The sequence below is a fragment of the Patella vulgata genome, chromosome 9, assembly GCF_932274485.2.
Source record: "Patella vulgata chromosome 9, xgPatVulg1.2, whole genome shotgun sequence".
Taxonomy (NCBI): Eukaryota; Metazoa; Mollusca; class Gastropoda; family Patellidae; genus Patella; species Patella vulgata.
The window spans coordinates 40,647,676-40,670,052 of record NC_065887.2 but is presented as its reverse complement, the minus strand read 5'-3'; the positions used below and the strand labels follow the sequence as shown (position 1 = coordinate 40,670,052).

At 37.5% G+C, this 22,377-nt stretch overlaps 1 protein-coding gene across 1 annotated transcript in view; it reads right to left on the bottom strand.

The window, feature by feature from the left end:
* The window catches only part of LOC126831955 (calcitonin receptor), a 174,339-nt gene extending 160,855 nt beyond the window's left edge, over positions 1 to 13,484 (bottom strand). Inside the window, exon 1 of the mRNA XM_050562620.2 lies at positions 13,105 to 13,484. The gene's annotated coding sequence lies outside the window, so the exon portion shown is untranslated. The remainder of the gene's footprint in view (positions 1 to 13,104) is intronic.
* Between the last annotated feature and the right edge of the window lie 8,893 nt (positions 13,485 to 22,377).

Below are 22,377 nucleotides of genomic sequence, written 5' to 3'. Positions count from 1 at the left end.
CTACTGTTTACATGATGTCTACCCATGATCTGTTTGCATGATGCTACACGTGGCCTGCTGTTTACGGGTAACGTAAACTATGTATTTTAACATATCATTACATCTCATGTACTGGTGCGAGGAGGTGAAAGTGTAAAGCGATTGTGCACAGGGCGCTTGGTGAAGTTACTTCTTATGAGCGGTAGATCAATCTGAAACTTACATGTGAAGCGGCACATGACAAAATCGCACTCAAAGCCATGTTATCAGATCTCCAAGAAAGGGGGTTGGGATCACGTGGCTAAGTGGGTAAGACGCTGGCTCGCTAGCCTGGAGGTCGGGTGTTCGATCCCTGCATTGGCCGAGAAAGTTCATCAAGATTTTCCGGCGTGGTTCCCCCTTGTCAGTGATGCAGGACGGAGGGCCTGACAAGGACAGCTGTCTAGTCCTTCGGATGAGACGAAAAACCGAGGTCCCGTGTATACATTGGAATGCACGTAAAAGACCCCTTGGCAGTTGGAATTCGATATAAGAGTAGGCGATGGTGCCGCTGCCCGGGCAAAATTTCCCCTCATAGCACACTGTATGGCGTATGCCCGTCTTCATTAGCCCAGTATAGGAGCAGAACAGTAGGACGTTAAACCCCATTTCATTTCATTTCCAAGAAAAGGGGCACACATTCGCCATTATACCCGTTACAACTTTTAGCTACTTGTAAATGACGTAAATTCTATACACAGCGTTGTTCGTTTAGCGACGATCGTCAGCATTATTCTTTGATGAGTTGACACAGATAACAAATTGACGTTCGATCTGTGTACCCCAAACAAGGTGTGCTCCACAGACGAGAGGTTTGGGCTAGAGGTACAGTGGGTTTTATCCTGGTCCTCCGACCACTAAAGACCTCAATGAACGAACGAACTATTTTGGTAGAAGAGCAATATAACGGTAATCCCAAAACCACATAATAGAGACGCGGCATCATTCTATAATTACCGTATATCCGGCATAATAGAGACGCAGCATCATTCCATTAAGTATCGTACATCCGCCATAATAGGGACGCGGCATCATTCTATAATTGCTGTACATCCGCCATAACAGGGACGCAGCATCATTCTATAATTACCGTGCATCCAACATAATAGGGACGCAGTATCATTCTATTAATTATCGTACGTCCGCCATAATAGGGACGCAGCATTATTCTATAATTATTTTAGATCCGCCATAACAGGAACGCAGCATCATTCTAAAATTACCGTACATCCGCCATAATAGGGACGGCATCATTGTATAATAGGAACGCAGCATCAAAGTGTGAATATTGAATCTTTATACGACCGTGTTTAAATAGATAAGAAAATAATCATAATAGGCTATTAAATGCTCGAATAGATATAATTATTACAATAACACTGTTTAATATACAGACCGTGATACATCATAAATTTACCACTCCAGTCATTATTCAATTTTTAATCTCGCTGAATTGAAATGAAATGGAGTTTAATGTCCTACTGTTCTATATCAATTGAGCTAATGCAGAGTGCTGTAGGAGAAATTTTGCCCAGACAACGGTGTCAGTATGTGGTGATATTGGGGTGGTGTTAGGGTGATATTGGGGTGGTATTTAGTATTGGGTAAATCGTCCCGCTAGTGTCAACGTTCTAACCGATAGACTAGACGCTGATACATACAGTATAGAAACAATAAAATATTTACATCAACAAAATATAACACATATTGTGTTGATATGATTTAACAGCAGTTTCAGTAGATGCCATATCGAGATGGATAAAACAAACTCTAACCGATGCTGGTAATTGATACATCTGTATTTGGAGCACACAGTACCCGGTCTGCAGTAACCTCAAAAGCGAAAATATCAGATGTTCCTGTTGATTTAATAACAATTGCTGCAGGATAGAGTACATCTGCCACCTTTCATTGTTTATTTGCCTTTTTGTAGCATTTTTATAATAAATCATAAATGTTGAATTGCCTTATGTTCTCTCATATTTTTGGCGATATCATATTTGCTCTCAAAACTCACATGGTTTTGGAATGACGTGACTATCATGATGCATAATTTAAATATTAACCGAGCTTACCTCCAGGAAATGAAGTTTGATTGTAATTCTACGAGTCATAGTAAGGAAGGAAGAAATCATGTGCCCTCACAATTTGGTTGATTTGGCACCCATCCCTTTTTCTGCTATTTCTCGTTCCTAACCTGTGCTCAAATATACTATCGCCTGCTTTAAAGAATGAAACGGGATGCACGCGACTTCTCACATGATTTCCCCGTCCCTTATTATGACTCGTAGAATTACAATCAAACATCACTTCCCTGAAGGTAAGCTCGTTTGATTTTTAAATTAAACAATTCGCTAAACTTATATGCTATATATGATCTACAGTAGAACTTCGGAGATATAGACAATTTCCTTTTCTTTAAAATAACCGCATCAGTATAAAAAAATAAATAGTGGACTTCATCACCAATTTGATTTAGTCTACATAGTCTATAGACTCTATAGCAAAGCTCTTGTCTGGTTGATTACAATAGGACAAGGGGTGATTGATGTATTTACTATGACGGCATTGTAATGAGTTCTCATAATAACAGGTATCATTACTGTAATTAATTCACGACACTTTATTTGATGGGACAATTTTAACCGGATTTTCTCACTGGTTCTATTGTATTTAGGATACGATGAGTTAATATCCATGCCGTTCAGAGATATCATTATATTATAGTAAATGAATATTGATTATTTGCCTGATCGGTGTTCTTTGAAGTAGCCACATTGCCATAATTAATACGAACGTCACACTAGATTGAATACATATCTCACTTAATATATACTTAAGTTGCATTAAATGCTCGATTTATTTTACACTCACATTAGTTAACTCGAATAAAAGTTAAAAAGCGAGAAATCGTTGAGCTTAGTCAATAAAGATAATGTCTATTTAACAGAAAATGAACGGATGAGATAAAACTATGAGATTTTCTTCTTGGTTTATTTGATTGTCCGAAGCTACGGTACCCACGATCATATTGAGATCATGGTATAATTTCCTTTCGTTAAATCCAGCAAACCAAGTCTTCTTATAAAAACCAAACTTTAATGTTAAAAGAAAACGAAACAATGATGATTGGTATGATTAGACATAAAGCGAACTGGGATCCATAAAATGTTTAAAAAATCAAACATATTAAAGTCACTGGTCCTTTGTAAATTACAATATTCTTCAAGCTGAATCTCTGAAATGAATTTCGGTTCGCATATTCCGTTCAGTATTTACAAAGATATGATAAATTGGATATCAAATTCGCAATATTCGGCACCACCCGCAGACGATATATACCCCCTAGCGCCACCTATAAGTGTTGGGTGAAATCTTTTAATCCAGTTGAATCTAAAGGATTCCGGATATTTTCTATGGTTGGGTAAATTTTAGCGTCTATTATGCCGTGAAATATTAGATATTCTCCGCAAAATGCTCCATCTGGGTCAGCGGCTTTAAAGTAGCCAGGTGTTTAACTCAGTATCATCCACAATCTTCGATATTGCAAACATGACTTACTGGTCAGTTTAAATCAACATGACTTACTGGTCAGTTTAAATCAACATAACTTACTGGTCAGTTTAAATCAACATGACTTACTGGTCAGTTTAAATCAACATGACTTACTGGTCAGTTTAAATCAACATTGATGTTGTTATCTTACGCTCGTACCGTGAAAATTTGGGATTCTGATATCGAAAGACAAAATGAAAATTTTAAAATTGGCACATGAATCGTGTGCCAGAATGCTTTCGATTGCCATTTGTATAAAGCGACTCGATGAACGAGGCTAAACATATACCATGTAGGAGGACACTACCCATTGTAGACTAGAATAACAAGACGCCAAAGACTGCCATTCATTTCGGACCTTCGCGTATTTAACCGAACATATCTGATTAGAAACTACAGTAAAACAGAAACGATTGAATGTATATCAGATATATACATTCATATTACATTATTATATGCGTTGAGGCCCATTTGTGTCCATTTCTAGGTGCCAAAGAATAGAGATTTAGCTCCTTTAAATAAATCACAAAACGGATATCTTCATTGTGCTAATATTGTCAAAGATAAAGGTAATTACTTTTAGATAAAACATTAAAAATAGACAAATAAGCAGCATGTAAATGCTAAAATGAAAAATGACTTATCTACACTGCACGTTGTGGATAAAATTATATTCAACATTTTCTGGTTGTTCGAACAGCGTTCATCATTTTACCATTCAAATTAAATTTAAAAATATGACGACAGTGAAGTTAAAAAATAATAAATTATTTTTTTAAACATGGCCACGACTGAGTGAATTGATAAGCAGGGTATTTCACCAGTTGCATGTTCATGGTGCGATTATTTCATAAGCCAGGTGGTCATGGTGCCGTTATTTCATACGCCAGGTGGTCACGGTGCCGTTATTTCGTAAGTCGCGTGGTCATGGTATGGTTAATTCATACGCCAGGTGGTCACGGTGCTGTTATTTCATAAGTCGCGTGGTCCTGGTGTTGTTATTTCATAAGTTTCATGTTCATGGTGCGGTTATGTCATAAGACGCATGGTCATGGTGTTGTTATTTCATACGCCGCGTGGGTGAGGTTATTTCATAAGTCGCGTGGTCCTGGTGATAGGATTTCATAAGCCGTGTGTTCATGGCGAAGAGAGAGAGAGAGAGAGATGGGGTTTAACGTCCACTCGACACAAACTAGGTCATTTCGGGACTAACATATGGTTTAATTTTATTTCAATAATTCGCTTGCGCGTAGGGGTCTTTAGCAGTGGGAGGAACCCGGGGGACCCGGAGAAAACCCACGAGGTTGGACAGGCGACCCTACTCCTTGTCACGTACAACCGGGGATTCGAAACCATGCCAGTTGACTCAATGACAGGCTTTATGATACAGCCCGCACGTGCTAACCATCCAGCCATCCAACCCCCCGGTCCTGCTGCGACTAAGTTTAAGTTTTGTTATAAACCAGTACATAATACAGATATACTATTCAAAAAAAGTAGGGGATATTTGATTTTGAGGGGCATAATACTAAAATATGCAAATGACTACGAAAAAAGTCACTATAGAACCTAACAGAAGAAACATTTCCAGTTACATGTGACGCCCAAACGCACCAATAGCTACCGCATGGAATGCAGGTGATGCTTGGGATCATCATGGGGGTCCAACCCAAGATTTGCACGACTCTGACTTTGAATGTTACAGTCATTGTGGCATTGAATTCCAGGGTGGAAACATCAGTTTAATTGTTTTAGTGACCAGAAAACAAATTTTGATATGCGTCGGCTTACCCAAAATGAAAGGTTACGTGCCCTTGGCATGCTACAGATCGGCACAACACAGGCGGTTGTGGCGCGGACGATGAATGTTTCTCAGTCTGTCATAAGCAGGCTATGGTCCAGATACCGTGATACACAATCTGTACAGGACAGACCACGCTCAGGTCGACCAAGGGCGACAACTCAAGCCCAGGATCGATTTATCCGTACCTTGGCCTTGAGAAATCGTGTCATCACAGCAAATCAGATCGGCGCTCGTCTTCAAACAGACACTGGTGTGAGAGTGAGTGGCCAGACGATTCGGAATCGACTGCATAGGGGTCACCTTCGCGCCCGACGTCCTCGCGTGATCCCTTCAGGCAGGACGTCGTTGGTGTAGGGATCGTCAACACTGGGATAATCGACGCTGGAGCAATGTGATGTTTTCAGATGAGTCAAGGTTCACTGTTGATTTTTTGGACAGACGTAGGAGGGTGTGGCGTCGTCGAAACGAGCGCTTCCAAGACGTTAACGTCATCAGACATGATCGATTTGGGGGTGGTTCTGTTATGGTGTGGGGAGGCATCACTGTTGCTGGAAGAACGGCTTTACATGTTGTTGCAGGGCGTGTTACAGGCCAGTACTACCGGGACAACATCTTGGCAGTCCATGTTGTGCCGTTCGCACGACGTCATGGCCGCCGTTTCATCTTCCAGGATGACAACGCAAGATGTCACAGGGCCAGGATCGTTACAGGTTACCTCCAACAACAGAACATCACCACATTACCTTGGCCAGCACTGAGTCCCGACCTCTCCCCCATCGAGCATGTCTGGGACATGCTTGGACAGAGGTTACGTCAACGTCAACAACGTCCTGCCAATGTCCAAGAACTTGCTGCTGCGTTGCAACAGGAATGGGACAATCTGGACCAAAATGACCTTAGACGTCTCATTAGGAGTATGCCACGTCGGATCAATGCTTGTTTGGCAAACAGAGGAGGATTTACCCGTTACTGACTTGGTTGTGATGCTGTGGTAACTTTGCTGTTTGACCCCGGGTATCATTTTACCCTTATAATGGTCAGTCTGTGCCTTACTTAGTCTAACGATCATTTGGAATAAATCGATGAATGTGAACTTCATTTCATTTTGTCATTTGTTTCTTCGTCAGTTTCATTAGGTGACTTTAATAACACTTAAAAATCAAATATCCCCTACTTTTTTTGAATAGTATATGATAACGGACAGTAAATTTTAATTAAACGATATTAATACGATGGATATCATTTTTTTATATTGGTTTTATATAGTATTGGCTTTTTCTTCCTGACGTTATCTAAAATAATATTAAACTATAAAGAAAACGAGATATTGAATTGATTTTTGGATAAAATAGTCAAGATAACTTTGGTCGACAGCACATTTATAGACAAAAAACAAGAATTGCTCAAAAATATTTTTTTATATAATACTGAAATGGGGCTTAACGTCCAACGTTTCTGCTCCAACCGGGATAATGACGACGGGATGTGTTTCTGACTTTCTGGGCCTTTGAAGTTTACATTACAATCTATATTGGAACTTTATTTCCACTTGTTATCGAAAAAAATGGGGTTCAACGTCCTGTTCAGCTCCAACTGGGCGAATGAATGCGGTGACTTGTTCTCCCTTTGATATATGAAAATACGATTAGACATATCTAGAAAGTTAAATACAACATAATCACTGTATTTATAATATAACATTAAATATATTAACATAAAAACCTCTTTATATATACATATATACATATATATTATATCTGTGAATATTTTAACATACATATTATTAATCGGTTAATTTTCAATTTCTCTGTCTAGGATATCACATATACATGGTTGTTGTGTAATTTGTTAATTTATTTGTCAAGGTAATGTTTCATATGCACGGTAATTGTGAAATTAAATAAATTGATTGTCAATATGTGAATCGATAATTTATGCACAATGACTGACATGGGATTTAACGTATACTGGATACAAACTAGGTCATTTCGGGACTAACATATCGTTCAAATGTATTTCAGTATTCGGTTTGAGCGTTAGGGGTCTTTAGCTGTGGAAGGAAACCGGAGAGTACGCGACTTGAGAAAATAGATTTATAATATATAAGTGTTAATATGACCTAGACATAGATATTAGATCGGGGGGATTAATTCCACTCCATCACATAGATAGAGAGAGAGAGAGAGAGAGAGAGAGAGAGAGAGAGAGATGGGTTTAACGTCCACTCGACACAAACTAGGTCATTTCGGGACTAACATATGGTTTAATTTTATTTCAATAATTCGCTTGCGCGTAGGGGTCTTTAGCAGTTGGAGGAAACCGGAGGACCCGGAGAAAACCCAGGAGGTTGGACAGGCGATCCTACTCCTTGCCACGTACAACCGGGGATTCGAAACCACGCCAGTTGACTCAATGACAGACTTTATGGTACAGCGCGCACGTGCTAACCATTCAGCCCCCCCCCCACCACATAGATATCAGATGGGGTATTTCCGGGAAAAGATCGCAAACTAATAAACAAACAAGTTTGTAAATTACACGGAAACAAGTTGACAATAAGACACAAACAAGTTTGTAAATTAGACGGAAACAAGTTGACAATAAGACACAAACAAGTTTGTAAATTAGACGGAAACAAGTTGACAATAAGACACAAACAAGTTTGTAAATTAGACGCAAAATGTCGTAATCTAAAGGATGTTTATGTTAAAGTTTAAGTTCACCAATGAAATTGCGAAAGTCGAACAATTCATTTTTTTATGAATCAACGACAGACTCGTGCACGATTTGATAACAATTGCTACGTAGAATATACAGAAGAAATATATTGGTTACTATTTACATACACGGTATATTTATCATACCTTGTATACTTCTGTTTATTTAAGGAACGTCCACTGTAATTCATAACTGAACTTGCGCATATGGGTCTTGAGCAAGGAACGAAAATGTTGTTTGGGATCGACATCGCGCCTATTGAAGGACCTTAGGGTTAGACCACTTTCCGTCGACATTCCGCAAAGTTCACACAACCTAGGGTTCTGGGGCCTGTTTGGATAACTAATTTGATTGGAAAATATTAGACCGATTGTAGTGCTTAGCCAATCAAAATTGAAGTATCTACTAAAATTTGGATTTTATCTTTAGTTAAAATTTCGTGAAACAGGACCCTGGTATATGCATGCCAACAAGTATACTGTATTTCATACGACCCGAACGATTAGACGCTGTTGGGAATTCCTGGGGGACTGTCTCAACCAACATCAGCATAAAATCCGGGATCTCAGTGGCTCGGAAACAAACCAGGAACGAACGTTGATACACAATATACATGTGAGAGAGAGGGAGAGGTGGGGGGGGGAGAGGGGGGAGAGGGGGATAAGGTTTAACGTCCACTCGACACAAACTTAGTCATTTCGAGACTAACATATAGTTCAAATTTATTTCATAAATTCGCTTGCGCGTAGGGGTCTTTAGCAGTGGGAGGAAACCGGAGGACCTGGAGAAAACCCACGAGGTTCGACAGGCGAACCTATTCCTTGTCAAGTACAAGCATGACAGACCTTATGAAGCACGCGTTATGCATTCCGCCCCCCACCACAATATACATGAGTGACATAAGTGTTTAACAAGACATTGTTTATATAAACCGTCTAGAATCTAGTAGTTATTTTGTTACTTTGAGTTTATCTAATAACCCGGCAACAAGGTCAACATATGGAATTCGAATTATTGATACTTCAACAACCCATGACATGACATGACATGACATAGTAACTGACGAAAATGACATTTTTTGTTCTTTAGTAATAAAAGTATAGTTGGTGGATTAGCGTATGCTCCCGGGGTGGCGATATCGCAGCACATTGTTCACTCGTGTGTGTGCATTTCCGCGCATATGTGATTCACTAAATCCTAAATCTGGGTATCAAATACATTAATGTCGAGGTGTCCCATGGGGGTTCGGACTGCAGGAGCTGATCGCTTTGTCCCTTAAGTCACGTGTAAACACCTCAGAAATCATGTGACATGTGAAGACATTAACATATAGGCTGCTCAGAAAGGAAATATAAGACAGGTTGAATTTGAAATGAATCGGAGTCAAATTTTCAGTTGATCAAATCTATAGTTTATGATGTTGAGAACATTCTAACGTAGAATTAAGTGTGCTTGGTAGTTCGGATGTGACGAAAAATCGACATTTGAACTTTTGGAATTCGAGTGGAAATGTCGTTTACAGGACAATATTGCCCTCGTAGCAGACTGCATGGGATATGCCCAACGCACTTATACCGGTTGATGCAGACTTAACGATAATGATTCTGCATGTATAAATGATTTAGTCAATGAAGAATAATTTTATTAATGGTGATCTTTATTAGAATACTTTTACTGCTGTAAAACTATAAATACACATTTGCCTAAATATAGATCCAATATAAGGCTGATAATTATTGCATGTCAACACATTTTGAGCATATAAAATACCAATATATAATTCCCTGATAGATCCATAAGTACACACTATATACCATCCAAGATCTAAATAGAAAATGGCCCGACGGTGAGGGGTGGACGCAGTGTCGGACTGGTGGGTCGAAGGCGCGCGAGAGTCTTGGGGGGGGGGGGGCTCTCATCAGGAAAACTTTGAAAATTGACAACCGCAAACCCATTTTCCAAGCATTTCAGACCAAAGCAGAAGAAGGCAAATTTTTGGTTTCCTGATACAATTGGATAACATAATGATCTAAGAGCACTATCATTAGGAAAGAAGGAAGGAGAGGACAGGACACAGCCTGTGTCCTGTCCTCTTCTTCCTTCCTTCTTTCTTTTCTTTCCTCCCCTTCTCCTTTCTTTCTCTTTTCTTTTTTCCTTTTTTTCTTTCTCTTTTTTCTTTATAGGCTTAGGTCCACTTTTTTTTAATAAGCTTAGGCTCACCTGTCACGGACAGGTGGACAGGTGGGCCCAGTCCGGCACTGGGTGGACGGGAGGGAAGACCGGAATACTACGTTAAGGGCTTTGGCTCACCTCACAGGGACTATTATTAGAGAGATATTCAGTAAATATTTCATTATTTGAAACACGTGTAGATAAAAAGGGGCAATTAGTTTAGGGGTAAACTGTCTTTCACTGCCCAGTCCCACCCTCTCCCCACCCCCAGACACCGCCCTTGATACAAGTTATAATGAAATAAAATGGAGTTTAACGTCCTACTGATAAAAAGTTATTCTCGTTATACTGTAATGTGGATTTACCGTTATCTTGATATAACATCAACTAGAATATTACATAATCTATACAATTACTATCTTATAAACAGTTTTTACTCTTTCTTTCTATAAACAGATAGACGAGTTACGAAAAGTTCTATTGGATTCGATAATAAAGACGGGCGGAAAGACGGGCGCTTTCGAATTTCACCTGTCAGGGATTCTTTTACATTGACTAATGTGGTCACGAGGAACCAGTTGAAATATCTGTATCAAAATATCAAAGGTTATTGAATAACTTTCTCAAATTTATATTTGTGCTCAAACAAAGCACAAACATACGTCATGCAATGTGCTTTGAGGACAATCTTACGTGCTGTGATTAGTAAACACGTGTTTTGGGATGTTCGTCCCTTCCCAACGACCCGACTTGTATTCTGCATCAATTAATCTATACCCATGTATAGTACACGGTAGTATGTTATGTGCAGCTCTCGACACAATTGTATTAATAATTCAAGTAGAAAACCATAAGAATCAAAGCGGCAATAAAAATATCCGCTACCAGTGTTATAGAGGTGCAGAGGGTGGCAGAGAGACGGCATTCTTCCTGAGCACAATTTTTAAAAGTTACGACATATATGTTATACATCGAATCTCATTTCTTTATGATTTTGTTTCTTTCGTATATGATTTTTTTATCTAATTTAAAATTATTCGGTATATTTATGTGATGGTGCCGTGTTTATGTGCTCTTCAAGCACCCACCGACCCCTCCACCCGACAATCAGAAACTGTTGGTGATAATATTAATCTCAATAACCTGCATCACACTCATATAAATCTATTGCAAGTGTATTATTTATTCATTTGTCCCATCTCGTATATTGGATAACATCTACTTATATTTCAGTGTGTTTTAATTGAATAAAACCAATGGTGCATGTTTTCCATTGTGAAATAAATAAAGCTATATTACAACCAAGTACGGTCGAATAAATAATTTATAACGTGTTTATAAAATTGTATTTTTTTTAATCGCGTCTGCTGTTGAAGATTAACAACTTTTTTATTGATTTGTAAAATAAAATAGGGCGATACGGACTTCATATGGAATGGGGGGTTGGGATGGCCTAGTGGTCTAGAGTGGCGCGCGTCGACCTCTAGCGGACCGGTCACCTCTGGCTATGTCACTTGGAGATAGGGGCGCCTTCTCAACCTCGTGGGTTTACTCCGGGTACTCCGGTTTCCTCCCACAGGAAAGACCCCTGTGCGTGCGCTGAGATAATGAAAATGAAAAATAAGACTTGTCTGTGATATCACCTTCGGTGGAAGCGGACTTTAAACACTAAGAACAACAACAACAACTCGGGTTCTAATCTCGGCAAATATTTGAAGTCCGGTTTTCACTTGTCAACGCTGGTGCCCGTCGGACCGACCAAGAAAGTTTGTTGAGACGTTCAAAGGCAACGAAAACTTAAAGTTCATCCATGTGGAGTTGTTCACTTAAAAGAGATGTTTCATACGCAACCATATTATTAATAATTAAATTACGTTTGTATTGATTGTTTTGACGAGACCGTGAAACCTCGATTTTATTATGACCAGCTTATGGTTACTTTCAGTTTGCAATGCGAAGATGGCGCTTTTGCTTGGGCAGTGTCCGTTCCTCCAATAATTTATCTTCGAATTCCATCTGTTCAAGATACAATTGTATGCATTCCATTGTATGTGCACCCCAGATTTTGTCAGTTTCACAAGCTTAATCTCCATCAATAACATAGATAATTTTATATTAATCATAAATACATATATCATAAATTTTGGGGGGTTAGCTCAATTTAACACTTCAAACCACTTTTGAAATTAACATTGAACTCGACATTATTGCCCATCGAAATTAAATTAAGGTGAAAGGCGCCTTAAGGACCTGAGAAGTCCTCCAGACAACTATTGAATAAAAATAATTTCTATACAATAAATTAATTGACTGAGATGTATTAAAAAGTATAAAAGCATGCTTAACGAGTGTTGTGGGTTGTTTTGATTTTTTTATTTACGTTGTTTTGTTATTTTTTTCTTTGTTTTTGAGGGGGGGGGGGGCGTTTTCGGTTTGTTTCGTTGCTGGGTTCGGTGATTTTGTTTTTCGTTTGTTGGTATTTCCATGGTATGACGATGGATTTAGGTAAACATCTTTACAAAGAGATGACAATATGGTATTGTAGTTCTCAAACGGGTTTATTCATAGATGTTTTAATCCATAGTAAATCCTTAATCCTGATACTGATCTTAATTATTCGCTTGATGCGTGTCCGCCTGTCCAACTGATATGGTATCGTACTGCATCGGTTTTAAACAACTGGTCAGTTTCATTAATGCTTGGAACATTGTTTGGTATTTTACCATGTTAAGAAGAAGTGGACGATAAACCCTGTGTCAGTGGTAGATTACAGAATGGTGCATTTAACACTAATGATATATGTGGATAGTGCGTATAAAAATATATAATAGTCTTACCTTGTTTAAGTACAGTAACGACTGGAGAAGGATGAAAACTTTAGTCAGTGGAGGCTTACTTATATCCAAAAGTAACAGTTCGATTGTCCACTGTGTGTGTGATCGCTCGTAGTACAAGCACGGTATATATGTGAAAACTATCCATTCAGGGAGTAGGTAATTATCATTGACTGGGCGGATGGCAACAAAACCTCGGTTTCCGTATTCGATCTAAAACCCTCGATGATTGGCTCTTATCGACGACCGATGAAGGTAATATCAACGTCAGTCAATCACAGGAATCATTCCCATAGTGTCAGATCACTGACAATGGTGCTCGTATAATTTTGCGCTGAATGAAGCGAACGTCGTGCCCATTGTTAAAACTGTAGAAAACGAATAGAAAGTTGATGCGATAGTCTCACCGTATATCTGATTATGGCTTTTATAACGTGGTATTTTATCATTACGCTATTTTAACCACCGACAGTTACAATTGCAAGAAATATTCAAACTTGGAAGGAATTTATACCCGAGCTACCGATCTCGGCCCGCAGTTAACATTCCTGTGCATCCAAGCTGTTGCTTAGCGCGGTATGTATTCCAGACCCCTTTATTAAAGTAATAAACATCGATTACAACAGGGATAATTTCTACTAGAAATTCTACGGCTACTGTTCCAGTTAAACCGATAAAGTAATTAGCTAACCCTTTAACATGAATGACCCAAGCCTATCAATATTACACCCATATAAAAAAAGTGTTGTTTTTGTCTCGAGTAATACCTAGTAAGAATAAAAGGAGAAAGATATGGGGATTAACATCCACTCATTTATGGATTAAAGCATATATTTTATATTATTTTAATAATTCGCTTGGCCGTAGGGACCTTATTTGCATGGAAAGCAGGTCTTATTATAGGGCGTACGCTACCTGCCTCCCCAAAAACATCATACTCAAATTAGATTACAATTTTTAAAACGCGTGATAATTCTTGAGAACAGGGATGGTGGGGGTGTCAGACCCGTCTTTTCATTTGTAAAGCACATTAAATTTAATTAATAATTTAGTTCAATATTTCGTTTCTTGTTTTTGACATACGCTGTAATCTAAATTACTTTCTAACATTACGTGGCTAAGTAAGTAAGACGTTGGCTCGCTAACCTGAAGGTCCTGTGTTCGACCCCTTCATTGGCCGAGAATGTTCATTAGGATTTGCCGGTGTGGTTCCCGCTTGGCAGTGGTGCAGGAGAGACGACCTGGCAAGGGACAACGCATAGTCCTTCGGATGGAACGAAAAGACGAGATCTCGTGTACGCATTGTATGCATGTAAAGGGTCCATTGGCAGTTGGAATTCGATATAAGAGTAGGCCGTAGCGCCGCTGTACAGGCAAAATTCCCCTCATAGCACACTGTAGTATGCCTATCTTCATTAGCCCAGTCGGCGCAAAACAGGAAGACGTTAAACCCCATTTCATTTCATTTCGCTTCTAACATAATTCCATATCAGCTTATATCAAAAGTTGCACGGGATATGAACAGTCGGGTACTAAGGCATTACAGGATAAAAGTAAAATGAAATCAAATTGTGCATTACAGAAAGACTTTTAGATTCATCATTGTCTAAGGAATTGGGTTTTCTTAAAGCAAATCCGAATTTGAAATGAAATAAAATGTAGTTTAACTTCCCACTTGTCTGCTTCATCCGGGCTAATGGATTATCCGAGGATATATCGTCCTTTAATATTTAAGTATTAAATAGCATCAAGCGGCATCTTGTTCATTATGACCTTAAAATGTCACGTGGAGTTTATTTGAGCTGTACCATTTAAAACAAAATATATTTTACTTACAACTTAGACAAAAAGCGTCCAGTTCCGACGGGCTTTATGTAGAAGAGAAGTATTAAGTCCTCGGTTATGTTATGGAATGATACACCGGATAACAGAATGCAGGAAGTAGTAAGCGACATAGAGATTTCTCAGAAATACCGTTTAATTACAGCTGAATTCTATCCTAACAAAGCTTTATAAAGATTAGAAATATCTCTTAACCATAGTTTAGGTTTCTTCCCTTACCACGTATGCATTATAATATATTTACAATATCTAACCAACTTTTATACATAATTAGAATACCATGCTAACCAATGTTTATTTTTTAAAATAAAAAATAGAATACATTCTCTCCCGATCATACATTATAAACTTTATAATTCCTTCATAATCATGAATTATTGATGTTTAGAATTATCTCCTAACAATTCTATATATATATCAACTTTATAATTCCCTCCTAACCAAATTCTATACAATTTAGAATTCCCCCCTAACCAAGGCTCTGTAGGTTTAGAATTCCCTCCTAACCAAGCTCTATAGAATTTATAATTCCCCCCAGCCAATCGCTATAATATTTAGCATTCCCTCCAAACCAATTTCTATAAAGTTTAGAATTGCCTCCCAATCAAGTTCTATAAGGTTTAAAATTGCCTCCTAACCAATCTCTATAAAATTAAAATTCCCACGAAGTTCTATAAAGTTTAGAATAATCCCCCAACCAGAATACGCTCGTATATATACGCTTTAGACTTGTCTCCTTTAACCAATCCCTATAACAATTTGGATTCCCACCTAAGCAGCCATTATAAAGTTTCGAATAACCTGTGCCAGAAAGTAAAGATCATTCCAAGAACAAAGGAAATTGCTTTAGTGTGTTTATTTGTAAATAACACAGCCCTCTATCTCCCCGTTGCTCGTGATGTCATAATCATTGGCAGCACACGTTTAACCACAGCTACTTAGCCATTTAGCCACTATCATGATTTGTCGTGAAGCCTTGGGAAACGTCACGAACATGTACATATCGATGCATGCTAGTTAGGTTGAGAGTTAAGAAGAGATATATTAGCGAGTTGTTTAAGTAAGCCACTACAAATCATCTGTAGCATGCATTAAGGAGACAAGTTGTTCGTAGATCAGTCAATGTGTTCCAGCTTCGGGTTGTGTGTAACAGCTACTGACTGTAGCGGGCTCAATATATCATTGGTTAATGTATTGATCTGTTCCAAGTAACTATAATAGACACAACCACCCCGGATTCATGTCGGTTTTTACGTTATAAAGGGATTGAAATGAAATCGGGCTTAACGTATGTACCAAATGAGCTAAATAGACGGCTTCTGTGGTGGGTGGGTTTGGGTGGGGGTCTGTGGTGGGGTGGGTTTGGGTGGGGGTCTAGTGCGTCAGGTGGTGTGGTTTCCATTTCCCGCTTGTACGTGACAAGGAGTAGGGTTGCCTGTCAAACCTCGTGGGTTTCTCTGGATCCTTCGGTTTCTTCCAACTGCGAAATACCTCTACCCGCAAGGAATTATTGAAATAAAACTGAACCATATGTTAGTCCCGAAATGACCTAGTTTGTGTCGAGTATCTCTTTTGACAACGGAGCTAAGGTATACTATTTCAGTTCATTTCGTCATTCTATTGTAGTAAAAGATATACTTAACTAAAATCATTACTTCACATAAAATTATACTGGTACTTGAATTACACTTGTAGAAGCTCTCAGGCATTTCTAGTAAACGAATTGCAGAGAAGACACTTAAAACGAGTAGGAGTGAATTGAAGAAAAATAGTTCCTCTGTTAAAAGAAATAGAAAGATAAACAGTTTGAGTTGAAACGGAAAAAGCTTAAAGTCTTCTAAACGGCATGTCACGCTGCCATTTGCTATTGCCATCTTAGAAGTTGTGATTTAAAACTCAATTTTGAATGGAAACGGAAAAAGCTCAAAATCTTCTGAACGGTATGTCAGGCTGTCATTTTCTGTTGCGATTTTAGGAGTTGTGATTTAAAACTCCAGTTTGAGTGGAAACGGAAAGAACAGGCAAAATTCCCCTCATAGCACACTGTAATATGCCCATCTTCATTAGCCCAGTTGGCGCAAAACAGGAAGACGTTAATCCCCATTTCATTTCATTTCGCTTCTAAAATAATTCCATATCAGCTTATATCAAAAGTTGCACGGGATATGAACAGTCGGGTACTAAGGCATCACCTCAATTATTAAATATTTTGCGTAAACTAAAATTCACCTTTAATAGACAAACTCTAAATAACGTATATTTGATATTCATAAGGCCAAAATTGGAATACGCATGTGAAGTGTGGGATGGGTCTAACGTTTCCAATACCGAAAAACTTGAAAAGGTACAGCTAGAAGCTGCCAGGATTGTGACTGGACTAACTAAAACTTGTTCTCGTGAAGCGCTTTATTTTGAAACCGGATGGAATAAATTGTCAGACAGACGTACACAAAAGCGACTAACCACATTTTTTCAAATTAAAAATCAGAGAAACCCAGCATACTTATATGACATTCTAGAATATTATCAACAAACACCACAAAAATACAATTTAAGAAACATTAGCGAATATAGATATCCTTATTGTAGAACAGTATTACACCAAACTTCGTACTTCCCCACAACAATTCGAGATTGGGAATTATTAGAGGACCCCATAAAGCAATCAACCACTCTTAAATCCTTCAAATATCTATACAAACAAAAATTACGTTCCTTAATACATAAAGCGCCAATCTACTACTGTAAAGGTAATAGACATGAAAATATTATTCACACTAGAATACGGCATGGGTGTAGTTCGTTGTAAAATGATTTGTATGAAATAAACGTTGTGAATGATCCCACATGTTCTTGTGGCAAATTTATAGAAAATGCCGAACACTATTTCCTGCATTGTCACTTATATGATGTAATTCGTGCTGAACTATTAAATACATTGTCAAGTTATTCTGTGATAAATATAGATATCCTATTGTGCGGCAATTCAGAATTGTCAATTGAGATGAATACAAACCTTTTCCTTGAAGTTCACAAATATATCAAACTTTCAAAACGATTTAAATTTAAATAAAAGTTATTGTTAGTAGTTACATCTTAGAATAAATTATTAGCTTTAGCTTTTTTGGTGGATAACTTCTCCGCACCCCCCACCCCCCATTTTTTTTTTTTTTTTATTATTATTTCTTTTTATCATTTTATACATGCATCAGTTCATTTATATCCCATTTATTAAACTTTATTTTTCAATGTTTTAAATATAATTTTATATTCTCTTTATCACCTCTTCACTTATTTTATATAGAACTTTGAGATATAATTCATCTGACTTTACTTATATTACTTATAAATTATTTATTATTGTATATACTATTTCGAAATCTTGTTAGTATTAAATAATGTCTATCATTTCTATGTATGGAAAGGGCTTTTCTAAGTTTTTGAAACTTGTGCTCAATCCTTTTGATATTTGTCAATAAAATATGTTTAAACTAAACAGGATAAAAGTAAAATGAAATCAAATTGTGCATTTCAAAAAATACTTTTAGATTTATCATTGTCTAAGGAAGTGGGTTTTCTTAAAGCAAATCCGAATTTGAAATGAAATAAAATGTAGTTTAACTTCCTACTTGTCTGCTTCATCCGGGCTAATGGATTATCCGAGGATATATCGTCCTTTAATATTTAAGTATTAAATAGCATCAAGCGGCATCTTGTTCATTATGACCTTAAAGTGTTACGGGCTTTACGTCTTATAGACAAGAAGCGTCTAGTTCCGACGGGCTTTACGTCTTATAGACAAGAAGCGTCCAGTTCCGACGGGCTTTACGTCTTATAGACAAAAAGCGTCCAGTTCCGACGGGCTTTACAACTTAGACAAAAAGCGTCCAGTTCCGACGGGCCTTACAACTTAGACAAGAAGCGTCCAGTTCCGACGGCCTTACAACTTAGACAAGAAGCGTCCAATTCCGACGGGCTTTATGTAGAAGATAAATATTAAGTCCTCGGTTATGTTATGGAATGATACACCGGATAACAGAATGCAGGAAGTAGTAAGCGACATAGAGATTTCTCAGAAATACCGTTTAATTACAGCTGAATTCTATCCTAGCAAAGCTTTATTAAAGATTAAAAAAACATCTCTTAACCATAGTTTAGGTTTCTACTCTTACCACGTATATATGCATTATAATATATTTACAATATCTAACCAACTTTTATACATAATTAGAATACCATGCTAACCAATCTTTGTTTTTTAAAATAAAAAATAGAATACATTCTCTCCGGATCATACATTATAAACTTTATAATTCCTTCATAATCATGAATTATTGATGTTTATAATTATCTCCTAACAAGTCTATATATATATACCAACTTTATAATTCCCTCCTAACCAAATTCTATACAATTTAGAATTCCCTCCTAACCAAGCTCTGTAGGTTTAGAATTCCCTCCTAACCAAGCTCTGTAGGTTTTTAATTCCCTCCTAACCAAGCTCTATAGAATTTATAATTCCCCCCGCCAATCGCTATAATATTTAGAATTCCCTCCAAACCAATTTCTATAAAGTTTAGAATTGCCTCCCAATCAAGCTCTATAAGGTTTAAAATTGCCTCCTAACCAATCTCTATAAAATTAAAATTCCCACGAAGTTCTATAAAGTTTAGAATAATCTCCCAAATAGAATACGCTCGTATATATACACTTTAGACTTGTCTCCTTTAACCAATCCCTATAACAATTTGGATTCCCACCTAAGCAGCCATTATAAAGTTTCGAATAACCTGTGTCAGAAAGTAAAGATCATTCCAAGAACAAAGGAAATTGCTTTAGTGTGTTTATTTGTAAATAACACAGCCCTCTATCTCCCCGTTGCCTGTGATATCTTCATCTTTGGCAGCACACGTTTAACCACAGCTATTTAGCCATTTAGCCACTATCATGATTTGTCGTGAAGCCTTGGGAAACGTCACGAACATGTACATATCGATGCATGCTAGTTAGGTTGAGAGTTAAGAAGAGATATATTAGCGAGTTGTTTAAGTAAGCCACTACAAATCATCTGTAGCATGCATTAAGGAGACAAGTTGTTCGTAGATCAGTCAATGTGTTCCAGCTTCGGGTTGTGTGTAACAGCTACTGACTGTAGCGGGCTCAATATATCATCGGTTAATGTATTGATCTGTTCCAAGTAACTATAATAGACACAACCACCCCGGATTCATGTCGGTGTTTACGTTATAAAGGGATTGAAATGAAATCGGGTTTAACGTATGTACCAAATGAGCTAAATAGACGGCTTCTGTGGTGGGTGGGTTTGGGTGGGGGTCTGTGGTGGGGTGGGTTTGGGTGGGGGTCTAGTGCGTCAGGTGGTGTGGTTTCCATTTCCCGCTTGTACGTGACAAGGAGTAGGGTTGCCTGTCCAACCTCGTGGGTTTCTCTGGATCCTCCGGTTTCTTCCAACTGCGAAATACCTCTACCCGCAAGGAATTATTGAAATAAAACTGAACCATATGTTAGTCCCGAAATGACCTAGTTTGTGTCGAGTATCTCTTTTTGACAACGGAGCTAAGGTATACTATTTCAGTTCATTTCGTCATTCTATTGTAGTAAAAGATATACTTAACTACAATCATTACTTCACATAAAATTATACTGGTACTTGAATTACACTTGTAGAAGCTCTCAGGCATTTCTAGTAAACGAATTGCAGAGAAGACACTTAAAACGAGTAGGAGTGAATTGAAGAAAAATAGTTCCTCTGTTAAAAGAAATAGAAAGATAAACAGTTTGAGTTGAAACGGAAAAAGCTTAAAGTCTTCTTAACGGCATGTCACGCTGCCATTTGCTATTGCCATTTTAGAAGTTGTGATTTAAAACTCAGTTTTGAATGGAAACGGAAAAAGCTCAAAATCTTCTGAACGGTATGCCATGCTGTCATTTTCTGTTGCGATTTTAGGAATTGTGATTTAAAACTCCAGTTTGAGTGGAAACGGAAAGAGCACAAATTGTAACACCAGTTTTCTAATCAACGTGTCACGCTGTCATTTTTCTATTGCGATTTTAGGAATTGTGATTTAAAATTCAATGCAGTTTCTAAAAGGTCTGGACGGCAGAGTTAATGCATAAAAGGTCTGGACGATAGAGACAATATGGCTGGGTCTCACTAATAACCCCGGAAACAATATTAGCAAATTATGTTGATTGTTTTTTATTTAATCTTTAATTCATTCTAACTTAGCTTTTTTTTTTAATTTTTGCCACCTAAGCTAATCGCTTATTGCACACGTCGGTGTAGTCCCTATATTGAATTTTATTCTTTATAATGACACAATGTGTGTAATGGAACTAAATATTGACAGTTTCGTCTTCTGAATGTCAGAATGTCTATACATGTATATAAATTAAATATTACACTATAATTCATCCTACTGTTTTAATCACGAATTAGTTTGTAAGAATTGAAATAGATATATCTTTTTGGTAGATATCACGTGTGTTAAAAGAACTTTCAGCAAATGGTTTATTATTGTCACTAGACAATAAAAGATAGATTTTATTGTTTCGATTCCAATTTGATTGTGTGTATGTGCTGTAAATTGTCTGTAAATTGAGTATTTTATTGTCCAATAAAGGAAGTATGGAATCTAGCATATTGGCAACATAATTTAAACGACAGCATTGACTAATTAATGATTTACATGTATTGATAAACCAAAATCACATAGAACGGGATTATAAACTGTATTATCGGCAATATTTAAATAAAACTTCAGAAATGACAATAGTGTGTTTTGATAAAGTCAAGGAAGATCCCAATATGAAACGATCTTAGTCTTTCGGATGGTATAAACGAGATACCCCGTGGCATGGGATTGCCTCGTACTCTAGAGCTCCAGGTGACCGGTCACCTCTGGCTCGTGGCTTGGAGACAGGGCCCCCTTCTCAACCTCGTGGGTTTAGTCTAGCAAACTTCTCGGTGTGTTCAATTTCTGCTGTATGCTACTTACACATCAGTGACACAACGCCGAGCTAATGACCACAGTGCAATTAACAAAAATTAATTGACACTTGGATATATTGACCTTATAGATTCAGACTAGTTACTGACAAATGTTATAAGAAATAATTGTATTTGTTAATTAATGAATACTGATCTATAATAAGTGTACCGTAGCTTTGGAGGGCAGATTAATGACCACAAAGGCTATATCTATATACCGAACAATAGAAAAAAAAATCATTATCAAAATAAACTAGATCTTTGGAGCTAATAATAAACACATATTATTTTTTTTAGTTAAAAAGAAAATTAACCAATTCTCTTTCATAATTAAACTTTTTAATCTAATTTAAACACAAAAGCACATTCGAGCTGCACCTGGCGGTTGACCGTTGTTACATAAATTCTATAAGCTAGTCTAAACC